Here is a 16,548-nt window from a genome sequence, read left to right as displayed (position 1 = left end):
AAAACTCCACGTCTGTGACCTAGGTGCAGGGACAGGCTTGGTTTACCTCACGTATCACTAAGCACAACGTAGCTCATTTAAAAATCACTAGTGTCATGGTATTAAGGAGACAATCTGAGGCATTCCTATCAGTCAATTTGACACGTAACTGGCAAGGTTCCTCTGCCCTTGCCACCTTAGAACGTGCCCTGTCCTGAGTCAGACACAAAAGATTCACAGTTAGACTTACGGTCTTTGTAGTCTCAGCCATAGTCATCCTGAAAACTGCCAGCGTTGCTGTGGCATCTATTGTACAAACAGCTGCCTTTCTGAATAATCTGGCCAAAAATGTGTCTAATTAACTTCTCTTATAGCAAGGCACAGATCAAAACCTTCTTGCACATCTGCAAGCCCTCAAGGCTGCTTTAGAGTATGTGGGGGAGCCACAAGATACACGGGCACTCTGACAGCAATTAATCTGCTGCTGGGAACGGGAACATATCTGTGTCACTTCTCTACCATGGAATCAATCGATACATAGTTGGGATGAGGTGAAACAACACCTCTGGGGATCCTTTCATGACAATTTAACAGCAGATGTAAAGCAACTTAAAACTAAAATTTTGGAATCCCTTCACGCCGTAGATCTACACACCCAACAAACAGCCGTGTGGAAGGGTGTACAAGATCCTCTTTCCAGGTTGGAGCCCCATTCCCGGGAGTCACTCTCTGACTGGAAAAGAATGTTGCTAATTGCACTCATATTTGTTTTGTCGTTTGTTAATTCCAGGATGCAAAACCAGAATAAAAGCAGTGATCGCCTCACTGGACAGACATGTTGCTGCTCCTTCTCTTCAGTCAACAGGACCTGACGTTAAAAACAAGAGAGGGGGAAATGTGGGGATTCGGTCAAGCTGCTGGGAGAAATTTAGCTATGGAGAATACACACAAACCCTTTTGGAAGGCCTGAGGGTTTTTCCTATCGCTCTTGGCTGAAGCCAGCCTTGTCCCCTTCGTTAAATAAATTAGAGTAGAAACAAAGGAATGTGTGGAGCTGACCTAACTTGTTTACTCATGTGGTCCTATAAACTAACCTTTGATCATTCTGGTTGGTTTTCCTCAGGGGGTGTTGACCAGGGATATTACCCACTAACGAATGGTGTCTGCTTTAGGCCTTGGAACCTGTCCTTTAATCTCTACATTCTAGTCGTGTTGACTCAAAGCCTTTGTCATTTAATGTGTGCCGAATAAAGGCCACTGAGGCCAGCGTGTCACCGCCATGGCTGCGATCTCTCTCAGGAGTGTCTGTGAGTGGCCTGGACACCCCAACCTGTGCATACGCTGAGCATCTGTGTCTGAGAGAATTTATCCATCCATCGTTGAGTCAGGGTCTGCAGGACAGACCACTGCAGGTGGTGACCCCAACAGCGGTGCCCCGTATGAGGAACGTCAGCATTTTGCATTTTTAGTTTTTCAAATTTAAACCCTAAAATGTAGGATGAACAAAGCTTGTCCAGAAATTACTTTTACAGATGTTTGGCTCATTTTGTCTACTAGCAACTAGGGGCCATCAGAGTTCCTACCTCTCACTGCTTATTACCTTCCCATTCTCTGACTCTGTTCCTGTGACCCAAATTCAGTTGTCAGTTACTCTGGTCTTTCTGGTGCCGGAACAGATGAACCTTTTCCTTCCACTAACTCTTGTCTCTAAGGTTTTGCTTTCTGACAGTGAGCAGTGGAACCTACATTCAGTTACAGTTTTTGGCACCCAAAATGGGTCTGTGAGCCTTGGGTGGCCTAGCTTGCCTGGCTCGCGCCAGATGGAGCAATTGGCAGTGGCAGCACCCGGGCTCACGCACCCCACAGCTCGGATTCCAACGACATCAGCAGCTGCCAAGAACGGTTTTGTCTCAGGGACTCTCCCCTTCCCACTTCGTGGTATCAGATGCCTGCAACACTTCATTGTTCGGAGGAAATCTGGTGTCTGTGCATGTCAGTAGGCTCAAATGCAGACTAACTTGCCCTAGCATATACAACCAGGAATTCCCTTTTCCTCCGTTTGGGCTTTTCCTCCGAATAAGCCACATTGTTTTTGTATTTCACTGGGGTAGGTATCCTGTTGGAGAGGGGGAATCGTTGTTGGACTTTTATCAAGTCTAAAAACCACTTCATTTGCATTTGTCTGTCTGTTTTCATGGGGCCTGGGTTTACATGTTTAAAAACATAAAAAACTTCACAAACAGGCCAGGAGTTCTGAGACTCCAGGTAATTACACTTAGGGCTTGTTCTTTTTTGCGTAGTTTAAAATTGATGGACAAATTAGAGCAAAAAAAAACAAAAAAAAATCTGACCTCATGTGATTAACCTGAAACTATACAGTTAAATATAGTCTTCTAATATAGCCATCCTCAACATTTTTGACCATAGGATTGGTTTCACGGAACACAAGTTTTCCACGGACTGGGAGAGGGGATTGTTTGGAGATAATTCAAGTGCACGACATTGATTGTGCATTTTATTTCTACGCTGTAATATAGAATGAAATAATTGTACAATTCACCATCGTGTAGAATAAGTGGGAGCTCAGCTTGTTTTTCTGTAACTAGATGCCCCATCTGGGGGTGAAGGGAGACAGTGACAGATCGTGAAGCATTAGATTCTTATGAGGAGCAGGCAACCCAGATCCCTCACATACACAGTTCACAGTACGGGTCATGCTCCTATGAGACTCTAACGCTGCCACAATCGCTCAGACCGTCCTGTGAGCAATGGAGAGTGGCTGCCAACACGAGGAAGCTTTGCTCTCTTGCCTGCTGCTCGTCTCCTGCTCTGCAGCCCAGTTCCTAACAGGCCAGAGACCGGGCTGTGGCCCACAGGTTGGAGACCCCTGTTCTAAAGCTCTCTATCTACTTTTCTCTTTTCTGTCTACTTTAAATCCATGGTAAGTACGCCACTAGTATTAAACTAAAACTCACTGTTTATGATGCGACTCATTCAAGTTCGTTTGGAAATTTTATTTTCTTATACGGTTCAGCTAGTTTCAGCTAAAATGTAAATATTAAAAACTTAAACTAAAGAAGGGGGGAGAATAAGATTTTTAAAAACTGAACTGCCATAAAATACGCTTTACCCAAAATGTTTAGTCACAGCCTTTATTAGATTATCTATCACGGCAAACAAAGTTTACCCATGTAAAAAGGTCCCAATTTTGTCAGAAATTTAGAAATATAATTAAATCCATATAAAAGCTATCTTTTATGAGACGGTACGTTTGTGACACTGTCTCATGGCTAGAATTCCGAGGTAAAAGCTATGAAATGTTTATTTGTGCAGTGTGTATACATGTTTAAATGAATATATATATACATACACATATATATGTGTGTGTGACATGCAAGCAAATGAACATACGTGAGTACTCATAAATTCATAAATTCAATAAATCAGTCCAAATGCTTTAAGTTCATATAAACTTACCAGCCGGGTATGGTGGCATTTGCCTGTGGTCCCAGCTACTCCGGAGGCTGAATGGGGAGGATCACTTGAGCCCAGGAGGTAGAGGTTACAGTCAGCCAAGATGGTGCCACTGCACTCCAGCCTGGGTGACAGAGTAATCCCTTGTCTCCAAAAAAATAAAATAAATAAAATAAAATAAATAAATAAATAAAAATAAAGTGCTGATTTACTTACGTTTTGTATAGCTAATAGCTGCAAGTCTATGCAGCTTGGCTTGTACAGCTACAAGTTTGCATAGCTAATAACTCCAGGCCCATTCTGTCCCTCACTGGGGCTCCCTATGGCTATTGGTTTGACCCAGAAAGACAGGACCACTCAAAGCAGGGAGCTTCCAGGTTTGTAGGTAGAGTCAAAGACTTTCTGATTGGCAGTTGGTTGAAGAAATTATTATCTAAAGTTCTGGACTCCCTAGAAAGGAGTGTGTGGGTTAAAAAATGAGGTTGTGGAGACCAAAGTTCCTGTTAGGCAGATGAAGCCTCCAGGTAGAGAGAACACCTTGTAAAGCAGATTTTAAAAGGTGCCAGACTCTTAGTTAATTATCTTCAGAATCTGAGAAAAGGCCTGAAAAGTGAAGGAGATTCTCCATAGAATGCAGATTTTCCCCCACAAAAGACAGCTTTTCAGGACCATTCCAAAAATATGTCACATAAATATATTTTGGGGTAAACTACTTTGATTTCTCTCAGGACCTGCTATCTATCATGTTGGTTCTGGCTATGAAGAGTCTGTTCAGTCAGTCTGAAGGCCTCTGTTTTAATGGGAATGCTGGTCAGCTGTGCCTGAATTCCAAAAGAGGGAGAACCGAAGGATGCATGTCCAACGCTCGCTTCTGATTATCGTGTCAACTAGCTTTTCAGCTTTACTTCAGAATGCCTTTGGCCGAGGAGAGGGTCCATTCAGATGGTTGAATTTTTAAATTTTTATTAATTTATTCAGATGGCACTCTTCTCCTTCTGGCCAAGATTTGCCAGATGCAATATCAATGACCACTGAAGTTTAATTTTATTCCATGGCATTGCCAGGATGGCATGACAGCCTGCTCCCCGTCCATCCTGTCCCTTCATGGGACTCCCTCTAGCCAAAGTGAAAGAGTAGGAAGGAAGAAACCAGTCCGGCAGGCAGTTAGGGTGGATCCTCAGTTGAATCCCTTCAAACAAGAGAACAACCCGAAGGCACAGATAAGGGGACTTGCACAGGGTTGCCTAAGACATGCCCACAGCTGCTCAGTTAAGAAAGGCTACACAGGTGACTTGCCCAGACATGCCCGAAGTGGAAAATTCTGTGCCCTGACACACACGCAGTGAGCAGAATAAAACAATATGGAGTAACTTAAGCTAAGGGCCCGTGTGTACATTAGGAGGATGTGGCGCTACCAGAAGTTTGCACCATATCCAAATAAGATGCCCAGTGCTCATAATTTTCTTATCAAAGTCTTTGCATTTAAATGTGAAACAGCAACCCTCTTCTGAGCTCCTCTCCATGGTGGACAGCTGTCTTCTTTTGCATATTAAACTTACACTCCAACCTCACCCTTTGTGTCCATGCTCCTTAATTCTCTTGGTTGTGAGACAAATAACTCCAGGTGATACCTTACAATGAGCGACTGCTACATTATGGTGCATTGGTGAGACTATGACAAAGGAGCTTAGAGCCCAAAGACTTATAGCCAGTTTAAATGTCCTAAGCCAGATGGGAATGAAGGTGGACAGGCATTCATCAACCTTTAAAATTCTTTAAGCAATACGAAAGCCAAAAAAACAAAAGCCAAAGGTGAGGTAACAAAATTAATTTATCTTTACCTTCTCTGCATGGAGCTACTGTGTTCTTGGTTTTAGTTACAGACTTGTACCTGTTAGCTACGTAAAATATAAGCCTGGTTAAAACCTTTTATGCTAAGGAATTTAGATAATTTTGTTGTACCATAATGCTTTTTACAGACGTTTTAGTAATTTGTCCTAAGTTGGCTGAAAAAAATCATATATGTATATATACATATATATATATATATATATATTTATATATATATTTATATATGTGTGTATATATATAATATGTGTATATATATATATATATATATATATATATACACACACACACATAAATCTCATACTCTTGGAGTATTATACCAGGGAGGCTTTGTCATGAGGTACCTTGATCCTCTCAGTATAGTTCTTCCAATTCTATGGGAAACAGGAAATTTGTTATGGTTTAGATGGATGTAAAGTGGTTGGGTAATAACCCAGGAGGCACAAACAGCTTTTTACTAGCTGTTTAGTCATCTGCATATCCATCTTTGATTCGGTGGGTCTGAACTAATTTGGTGGGTCCGTCTCTCAAAATCGGCTGTTCCAACATCTCTTCCATGATAGGCCCTGGGTCTAGAGCGAGGGTGCTTGTACAGTTTTAGCAGGGCATTGGCAGTGACAAATAGTTTTGGCCCAATGGGATGCCAAATGAGGGAGATTTATAGGCTTTGTCCAATTACCTCTGATCATCGGAATACCATGATTCTGGTTTTCTCAGAAGTAAAACAACAAGAAATAAATCACATTCACAATTTTGACAATCAAGAGAATTTGTGTCATAACAGAAAAAAGAAACTATACTATCAGGGTGCCAACTAAAAACATCGTGAAGAAAATTATAACCTGTTTCATTTTCAGAGAATTCTTGTAGTCAAGAAATAATTCGTGATTCCATCTGCATTTAAAAATGAAGGTCAAAGCTGAGCACAGTGGCTCGCACCTGTAATCCCAGCACTTTGGAAGGCTGAGGCAGGCACATCCCTTGAGTCCAGGAGTTTGAGACCAGCCTGGACAACAGAACCAAACCCCATCTGTACTAAAAATGCAAAAATTAACAGGGCATGGTGGCATGCACCTGTAGTCCCACCTATTTGGGAGGCTGAAATAGGAAGATTGCTTGAACCCAGGAGGTTGAGGTTGCAGTGAGCTGAGATCACGCCACTGCACTCCAGCCTGGGGAAGAGGGAGATAATACTCTATCTCAAATAAATAAGTAAATAATAAAAACAAAGGTCAGGGCTGGAATCTAGTAACAGGTATGTTACAGGTGAAGCAATTTTTCTCTCTCTCTAGCCCTCCTTTTCTATGGAGAAAAAGTATAGGAAGACCAATTCATCTGCAAAATAAGTTTTAGGCTTCTTATAGTTGAGTATTTTTATAAAGCGCAGCAACAGTTGATAGGCTCTTCTCAGGCTGGCTCTGCTGGAACTTTATCTAAAAGTACATTATTTCAGTGAAAGCCTTGGTCAAGTCAAGTGTCCACAATTGTGTCCTGTTTCAAAGGAAAACATTCTTACTAAACTCATGTAAACCATTATATACTGCTGTAAAATGAGAACAGTCAGAAATAGTTTCCACATTGTGGAGAACTCAGCTAGAGAGAAAGGTACGTTTTGCTCACAACAAAATGTGATATCCAAGCACTCTAAACTGTAAATGTCTCACAAGAAAAACAAATGTCCTTAATGCTTCTTTAACCAGAGCGACAGCCTTCCAAAGCAGATGGTGGTGTTTGCTCACCTTGGAACTAGGATTCACATGCGAAGAGCTATTTAACAGGCACTGTAAAATCCGCCAGCTCCTCACATAGTTACAGAGTCAGTCTGAAGAGGAAAAAGAGGCTCCTCCTCGTATGTTATCTTTGCATTACCCAGGTAGCGGGTCCTATATGAACCATTTATGTTTCATCATGGAACTCTTTTAGACATCATTATTTCCATTAGCTTCACTGAACATCCCATAGCAAGGGTGGAATTGTCTCTGCTGACAGAAGGGATCAAAGGCTGTAAACGATTGTAAGAGATTTATTCTGAGCCAAATATGAGTGGCTACTGCCCACAGTACAAACCTCAGGAGATCCTGAGAACATGCGCCCGGGGTTGTTGAGTTACAGACTGGCTTTATGCGTGTTAGGGGGACATGTAAGATGTGCACTGCTTCGGCCAGGAAAGGTGACACACTTCAAAGTGTGGGCTTTCAGGTCATAGAGAGTCGTAGATTTTCTCATTGAAAATTGGTTGAAAGAGTTCGGTGGTTGTCACAATAGGTAGCTAGTCAGGCCCGAGCAGGGCAGGAAACGGTCTCCGCCGCCCCACCAGGAATGTCAGGTGAGCATCAGGTGATTGTCAGGCAGTTACTAAACTGTCCCTCTCAAATAATAACTTGTCACAGACAGCACCAGGGAAAGGCTGTCTCCCAATACATAGAAAACACCTGAAACAGGTGACCAGCAGCTTCCCAATACAACCTCAGGAGCTGGCTGAGTGGGCACTAGCGTGCACACGAAGAGGTAAAATGGTGGCATTTGACTGGTCTACGACCTCCTAGGAACATTCAGCTGGCAAGGGAAGAATGCCTCAAGTGAGCATGTGTACAGCTCCCGTGAGCACACTGTGCCTGCTCCCGTCCTGAGTGCTGGCAGGCCACTGTGCATGCAGACAGCCCACTTCAAAGGAAGACGCAGGAGAGAAGGGACACAGACTGCAGACGCATGCCAACATGTAAACCCCAAGTCTAAAGGTCAAACCATGCACTTGATTTCTTAGGTCAGATGCTTGGCCGTGTTCTAAGCATATTTTCCTTCCTGCTCTAAAACTTTTTTTTTTTTTTTTTGAGGTGGAGTTTCGCTCTTGTTACCCAGGCTGGAGTGCAGTGGCACGATCTCGGCTCACCGCAACCTCCGCCTCCTGGGTTCAGGCAATTCTCCTGCCTCAGCCTCCTGAGTAGCTGGGATTACAGGCACGCACCACCATGCCCAGCTTATGTTTTGTATTTTTAGTAGAGACAGGGTTTCACCATGTTGACCAGGATGGTCTTGATCTCTTGACCTCATGATCCACCCGCTGCGGCCTCCCAAAGTGCTGGGATTACAGGCGTGAGTCACCATAAAACTTTTTGATAAACGTTCACTCCTGCTCTAAAACTGGCTGCAGTGTCTCAGTCTACATTATGCCTTTTGGTCAAGTTTTTTTTTTTTCTGAGGAGGCAAGAAATGAAGTTGCTGCAGGCCCGTACAGATTTGCTGTCACTGACATACTTTGGTGCCATGTGACTCAAATAACTCCCACCGCTAACATTCTTATTTAAAGACCTGGAATCAATAGAAGAAACTGTCTGGGTTAAGGTCACTGTTGCGGTCACTTGGAAAGCTGAGACAGGAGAATCACTTGAACCCAGGAGGCAGAGGTGGCAGTGAGCTGAGATTGCAGCACTGCGCTCCAGCCCGGGCAACAAACAGTGAGACTGTCTCAAGAAAGATAAGGGATCGTGGAGACCAAGGTTTTATCATGCAGATAAAGTCTCCAGCCAGCAGGCTGCAGAGCACTTATCAGACCTAAAAACTGTGCCGGATTCTTAGTCAATTATCTCCTGAATTAGCAAAAAGACCTGAAAAGAAACAGTGATTTTGAACAGAATGTAGATTTTCCCCACAAGAGACAGCCTTGTAGAGCCACTTCAAAATACATAAAATAAACATATTTTCGGGCAAAATACTTTGATTTTATGTTGCTTATCTGTTACTGATGCTGTACTAGAGTCAGTTTGACGTTTGGTATCTTGCTGTCACAAAGAGTCTCTTGCGTCAGTCTTAAGGTTTCAAAGGAGGGTGGTGTCAGGAGGCATGTTATGAACCAACTTCTCATCACGGCTCGGCCTAGGTTTTCAGGTTTGCTTTTGAATGCCTTTAGCAGAGAAGAGGGATCCATTGTACTGGTTAGAGGGCTTCTAATTTTATTGTTGGTTACAGCCCTGAAGTGGAAATTCTCTGGTCCAAAGTCCCTATAGTTGTGATACTCGCCAGGCTTACAGGCTTTTGGCACTGGCCCCAGTAAACATTCCACAAATGGCTGGGCATGGTGGCTCACCTCTGTAATCCCAGCACTTTGAGAGGCTGAAGTGAGTGAATTGCTTGACCTCAGGATTTCAAGATCAGCCTGGCCAACATGGCGATACCTCATCTCTATAAAAAACAAACAAAATAACAGTCCACAAAGGGCTGGGAAGTGAGAAGTTTTCCTTGCCAGCACCCCAGCGTCTACCCTATGTTCTGTAAACTTAGGCAGTCTTACCAGTTCCCATTGATCATGTCCAATTAACATCTCCCCGAAGCACAGATTTAAGTGCCTTCAGTTTTATAGTACTAGCGGGAGAATATTCCCTGCTCAGATACAGTACCCATTTTCATAAGACATTTACGTCAAGAAGTCATAGCTACCATATATGAAGCCTGTTTAAACAGCTCACATTTTTTCCTCCTACCAACCCTTACATTCTTAAATATCTGGTCCCAGGAACGTTACTTCCCTATCTCCTCTCCAGTGAAAAAGGATTTGGGTTTCCAGCAGAGGGTTGAGCCAAGAGACTCCTGCCCTTTTGTCAATATTTATCTTGACTTGCCTGAGGCAATGTCAATATTGTCATTAAAACCTTTGACTTTTGATTTTTCTTCTTCTGGAGACAGGGTTTTGCTCTGTCGCCTAGGCTGGAGTGCAGTAGCGCGATCTCAGCTCACTGCAACCTTTGCCTCCCAGGTTCAAGTGATTCTACTGCCTCAGCCTCCCAAGTAGCTAGAATGACAGGTATGTGCCACCACACCCAGCTAATTTTTGTATTTTTAGTAGAGATGGGGTTCATCATGTTGGCCAGGCTGGTCTCAAACTCTTGACCTCAGGTGATCTGCCTGTCTCGGCCTCCCAAAGTGTCAGGATTACAGGCATGAGCCACAGTGCCTAGCCTTAATTTTTCTTAAATTTCTCCAATCTAAGGCAAATGAAGAAAACTGGTATGAGGCACCTTAATGTTGGAGGGCCACTCGGGGCTCCCTTTGACCCACCCAATCTTTGATCATGTTGCGAAGACCTTTGCTTTAACTCCATCAACTTTCCTTCTATTTGTTTCATTTCTTAATAAGTATCCAAAGATTTCCACCCTTCTGGCATGAGCCCTTTGACTTGCTTTTCCTTTCCCTGTTTTTTGTTTGACAACGTATTAATTTTGCTTGTTAATTAGTGAAAAGAAACCGAATCCCCAGGCTACGGGGAAAAGTCAAGCTGGAAACTACTTCAGGAAAAACTGCTTCCCATTTTATCCTAAATAAGACCGCCACGAAGACAAAAATAAACAAACAAACAAAACAAAGAAACTACACATGTCTTTCACAATTCGCCCACAAAGAAATTTTTTTGTGGGCCTCAAGATCTTTACCCTAAAACAATTCTGTTCAATTTCGCCTTGGCAATAAAAATTGACAGCTTATTTTCACAGGTGTGGGACAAAGGACAGACAGAGTGAAAGTCGGCCCTCTGCTTACCTAAGACAAATGCATTTCTGATAGCTTCCCCTGCACTATTGTTTATGCAAAGATGCAGATTCATTGAACCATGCAGGCATCAGTGACTATTCCTCCACGCACTGCCCTGCCCTCATACGTAAATTGTGTATTCAATGAAAGGCTGATCAAAGACCCAAAAGAATGCAACCTTTTGTATCTTATCTATCCATGACCTGGAAGCCCCCACTTTGAGTTATCTCACCTTTTGGGATGGAACCAATGTACATCTTACATGTATTGATTGATGCCCCATGTCTCCCCAAAATGTTGAAAACCAAGCTCTACTCAGACCACCACCAAGCTGTACTCAGCCCCATGAGAGCAATCTACAACAGAAAATGTGATAAGGTTTCTCAAACCACTGTTTGATTCTGCAAGAGTAATGTCACCTGGGGTGCTATTGTAGAAGGGGACCCTTGAACTGAAGCCTTTATAGAAATAAAGCTTTCCTTTCCAAATTTATGAACCTCACAGTTCTTCAGTCAACATCATTAGTACACTGAAAATCTATTGTGAACCCCACGTATCTGAGACAGGTCTCAGTCAACTTAGAAAGTCTATTTTGCCAAGGTTGAGAATGTGTGCCCATGACGCGGCCTCAGAAGGCCCTGATGACATGTGCCCAACATGGTCAGGGCACAGTTTGCTTTTATACATTTTAGGGAGACATGAGACATCAATCAATATGTGTAAGATGTACACGGGTTCAGTTCAGTAATTCAGGACCTCTCGAAACGGGGGCTTTTAGATTAGAAGTAGATAACAGACAAAAGGTTGCATTCTTCTGAGTCCTTGATCAGCTTTCTACTGAATACACAATTTAGGCTGGCCCAGTGAATCTGCACTTTTACAGAAGCAATGGGCAGAGGACGTTATCAGATAAGCATTTGTCCCAGGTGAGCCTTGGAAGGGTGACTTTTGAGTTCCGTCTGTCTTTTGGCCACACAGAATTTCCTTATGCACAAACTGTGACATGGGTGTGCAGCTTCTTATCTTTGTAGCTGTCTTACTGAAGAGTCGAACGGGAGGCAGGCTTGCCCCATACAGTTCCCCGCTTGGCTTTTCCCTTGGCTTCGTGATTTTGGGGAGATTTATTTTCGCTTCACACTGTGACCCGTGTGATATAGCTTGGCTGTGTCCCCACCCAAAGCTCATCTTGAATTGTGTCTCCCATAATTCCCATTGTTGTGGGAAGGACGGAGTGGGAGATAATTGAATCATGAGGGCAGTTTCCCCCACACTGCTCTCGTGGTAGTGACTAAGTCTCACGAGACCTGACGGTTTTATAAGGAGAAACCCCTTTCCTTGGCTCTCACTCCCTCTTTGCCTGCCGCCATTTCTTAAGATGTGACTTGCTCGTCCGTGCCTTCCCCCATGATCATGAGGCTTCCCCTGCCACGTGGAACTGTAAGTCCAATTAAACCTCTTTCTTCTGTAAACTGCCCAGTCTCAGGTATGTCTTTATGAGCAGCAGGAAAACAGACTAATGCATTGGGCAATGGGCATATTCAGCTGGTGAATATCCCAGTAATCATAAAGCCAATCCCACATGGCTTGCACATGAAGCTTTATTTAGGATGCTCCACTTGGCATTTTATAGGGAGGGTTGGGCAGTCCCCTTCTCAGGATAAACGGACCTTGTGATGGTGTTTACCCATTCTACTAGGCTGGCCATTTCCTCAGGAAAAGCTTCCTGTGCATCTGAGTCCCATACGCTCATCAGCAAGCATTTAATAGGGAGTGAGCTGTGGGTCCTGAACCAATCCAAACATGCCCTTTAATTCTGTGGCATTTAAAAATTAAACACATTGGCTGGTCAGGGTGGCCTGTAATCCCAGCACTTTGGGAGGTCAAGGTGGGCAGATCACCTGAGGTCAGGAGTTGAAGAGTAGCCTTGCCAAAATGATGAAACTCCATCTCTACCAAAAAATGGAAAAGTTAGCCCGGCATGGTGGCATGTGCCTGTAATCCCAGCTTCTCAGGAGGCTGAGGTGGGAAAATCACTTGAACCCAGGAGGTGGAGGTTGCAATAAACTGAGATCACACCACTGCACTCCAGCCTGGGTGATAGAATGAGACTCTTTTTCAAAAAAAAAAAACAAAAAAAACCTAACATACTGTTCTTAAAGTAGTCATTCTTACAAACCATTTTAGAAAAGGGAACTCAGGAAGCTGATGATACCAATCTTCAAGATAAAACAATTCCTTTTCAAGCTTATGCAACCCACGGCCCGTGAGCTGCATGTGGCCCAGGACAGCTTTGAATGTGGTCCAACACAAATTTGTAGACTTTCTGAAAACATTATGAGATTCTTTTTTCCTTTTTTGCCTATCAGCTATCGTTAATGTTTGTGGATTTTTGTGTGGACCAAGACAATTTTTCTTCCAATGTGGCCCAGGAAAGCCGAAAGATTGGACAGCCCTGCAAATACCCTTTGGGTTTAATAGTTACTTGGTTTTGCCCTGCCCCACATTTTCTATTTTCTTGGTGATCACTAGTCTCAGAGGTAACTTTCGGTTGGCCTGGCTTCATTTTTCCTTTTGTAGGAAGCTTTGAGGTGACTGGCCTGATCTGAGACGGACCCGCCTCTGAGCTTGGTGCTGCTTTCAAGTCCAAGCCAGCTCTCTTTTACTTTCATTGTAGCAACTACAGAAAGCAGTAAGAAAGGGATTGAATCGTTCACTTAGTCCTCATTAATTTGCATTTCCTGTACATCCAGTGAATTAAATTCCCTGGGAGTGTGAGTAGGATCTATCTCTAAATTCCTCTGGTGGCTTAGATCTTTAGTGACTGAAGGCAAGCCAGCTGCAGCTCCTTACTGATACAGGAACTAGAAAGAAATTACTCAGGCAGATAGTGAGGGTAAAAGAGGCCTCTGCAGAATTTCCCTTTTAATAAAAAGCAGCTACCAAATCATTTCTTTTCTAACAAAGAGCAGCCTGGAAACCCGAGCTACAGACATAGATAAGCAAGCTGCAAGCTTGCACGGGTGAATGCCAGCAGCTGTGCCAATGGAAAAGGATACATGGAGGCTCCTTCTTCCCTTTTCTTTGCCACTGTGCGTATGGTAAAAAAAAAAAAAAAAAAAAAAAACAGGGGCAGGGCATGGTGGCTCACTCCTGTAATCCCAGCACTTTGGGAGGTTGAGGTGGATAGATCATCTGAAGTCAGGAGTTTGAGACCAGCCTTGCCAACATGGTGAAATCCCATCTGTATTTTAAAAAAAAATAGAAAAATTAGCAGGGCATAGTGGCACATGCTTATAATTCTAGCTACTCAGTAGGTTGAGGCAGGAGAATCACTTGAACCCAGGAGGTGGAGGTTGCAGTGAGCTGAGATCATGCCACTACACCCCAGCCTGGCAGCCTGGGCAACAAGAGTGAAACTCCATTTCAAAAAAACAAAACAAAACAGGAAACATGGCACCTGCCAGGTGGAGAATCTGTCTGCGTAATAAAAGAAGACACCAGGTTTTCACGCCCTGTGCAAATGACATACCTAGTTCTAACCAGTTTTATGTGCCCTATGCAAAGGTACACCTGGCCCAACCAATCTTTGGCGCCCTATGTAAATCATACATGCACTGCCTCTTCAAGCTCCTCTATAAAACTTGCTGCATTTCAGCACAGAAGCAGCAACCCACTTCTCCAGGACCCTGCTCTGCTGCAGAGAGCTCTTCTCTTTCTTTTGCCTGCTAAACTTCTGCTCCCATCCTCATTTCGTGTGCCATGTGTCCTCGTTTTCTGTGGCCATGAGACAATGAATCTCGGCTTTTTATCCCAGACAAGGATGCCACTTCATTACCAAGTGTGACCATATGGCCACCCAAAAGTCAAAGGTTTCTCATTCCACATCTTTTTATTTTTCTCTTTCTCCAGTGAGTTTTATCTATATAATTTTCCATTTATTTTAAAGTGACCTTTAAATAGCCTCTAAACATTACATTTTCTTTGGCAAAAACCACATCTTTGTGCTTTTATAAACCTCACCACAAATACATCTTACTCTCCTACTATTCTGACTCCCAGTAACCCTAATTTCCAGTGCAAAACCTAGGGTCACCTAATTTATCCTAACATTGATACAGGATGGCTGGGATCCTGGCTAAACTACAAGCTCAGGTCTGAAAGCTTGGCCCTAAGCGAAAGCAGCTGACCTCATTTTTCCTGCCCAAACGATTGCCCTTTTGACCTGCCTTGCCCCCCCTAGCCTGTGTCCATAAAGACCAGACCAGCTGGCAGGAAAAAAAAGAAAAAAAGAAAAAGAGAAAGGTAGGCCGGGCACGGTGGCTCCAGCCTGTAATCCCAGCACTTTGGAAAGTCGAGGCGGGTGGATCATGAGGTCAAGAGATTGAGACCATCCTGGTCAACATGGTGAAACCCCGTCTCTACTGAAAAAAAAAGTACAAAAAATTAGCTGGCCATGGCGGCACGTGCCTGTAATCCCAGCTACTCAGGAGGCTGAGGCAGGAGAATTGCCTGAACCCAGGAGGAGGAGGTTGTGGTGAGCCGAGATCGTGCCACTGCACTCCAGCCTGGGTAACAAGAGTGAAACTCCGTCTCAAAAAAAAAAAAAAAAAAAAGAGAAAGGCAACACAAGCAGCTGACTGGCAGGGATACAAGCTGCTGAGTGATGAGCAGAGAAGTAACTGAGCATTGGAGATGACAGATAAACACGACTAACTTCAGTCAGAGTGGCTTTGGAGGGGAGCCCAGCCAGAGAAGTCTAGGCTTCAGAGAAACATTGCCTTTTTCACACACCATCCCCTTTCCAGCTCCTCTTCCACTGAGAGCCACTTCCATCCACTGCTCAATAAAGTCCTCCACATTTATCATCTTTCAAACATTCCATGTGACCTGATTCTTCTTGGACACCAAAGAAGAACTTGCTGTCAAAAAGGACAGGTGCAGCCGGATGCAGTGGCTCACGCTTGTAATCCCAGCACTTTGGTAGGCCGAGGTGGGTGGATCACCTGGGATCAAAAGTTTAAGACCAGCCTGACCAACATGATGAAACCTTGTCTCTACTAAAAATACAAAAATTAGCCAGATGTGGTAGCCAATGCCTGTAATCCCAGCTACTCGGGAGGCTGAGGCAGGAGAATCACTTGAACCTAGGAGGTGGAGGTTGCAGTGAGTCGAGATCATGCCATTGCACTCCAGCCTGGGCAACAGAGCAAGACCTCATTTAAAAAAAAGCGGGGGGACAGGTGCAGAAGGATGTCACTCTGATCCTTCACTAAGCTATTTTTTTTTGAGACGGAGTATTGCTCTGTCACCAGGCTGGAGCACAGTGGCACAGTCTCAGCTCACTGCAACCTCCGCCTCCCGGGTTCAAGTGATTCTTCTGCCTCAGCCTCCCGAGTAGCTGGGACCAGAGGCACGTGCAAAATGCCCAGCTAATTTCTGTATTTTTAGTAGAGATAGGATTTCACCATGTTGGCCAGGATGGTCTCGATCTCTTGACCTCATGATCCACCTGCCTCGGCCTCCCAAAGTGCTGGGATTACAGGCATAAGCCACTGCACCCAGCCACTAAGCTATTAATACATAGCTATCCACGGACTGCAAGCTGAGTAACACAAGTAACTCCAGTTCCTGCCCACAAAGGAGGTCAAGGTCAAGGGAACAGTCCCATCTCAACATGACCCTTAGGTTTTAAACTACTGGACAGGATTTTGAAATTAACTTTACCAA

The sequence above is a fragment of the Saimiri boliviensis genome, chromosome X (assembly GCF_048565385.1).
Source record: "Saimiri boliviensis isolate mSaiBol1 chromosome X, mSaiBol1.pri, whole genome shotgun sequence".
Classification (NCBI taxonomy): domain Eukaryota; kingdom Metazoa; phylum Chordata; class Mammalia; order Primates; family Cebidae; genus Saimiri; species Saimiri boliviensis.
Note: the sequence above shows the minus strand (reverse complement) of the source record.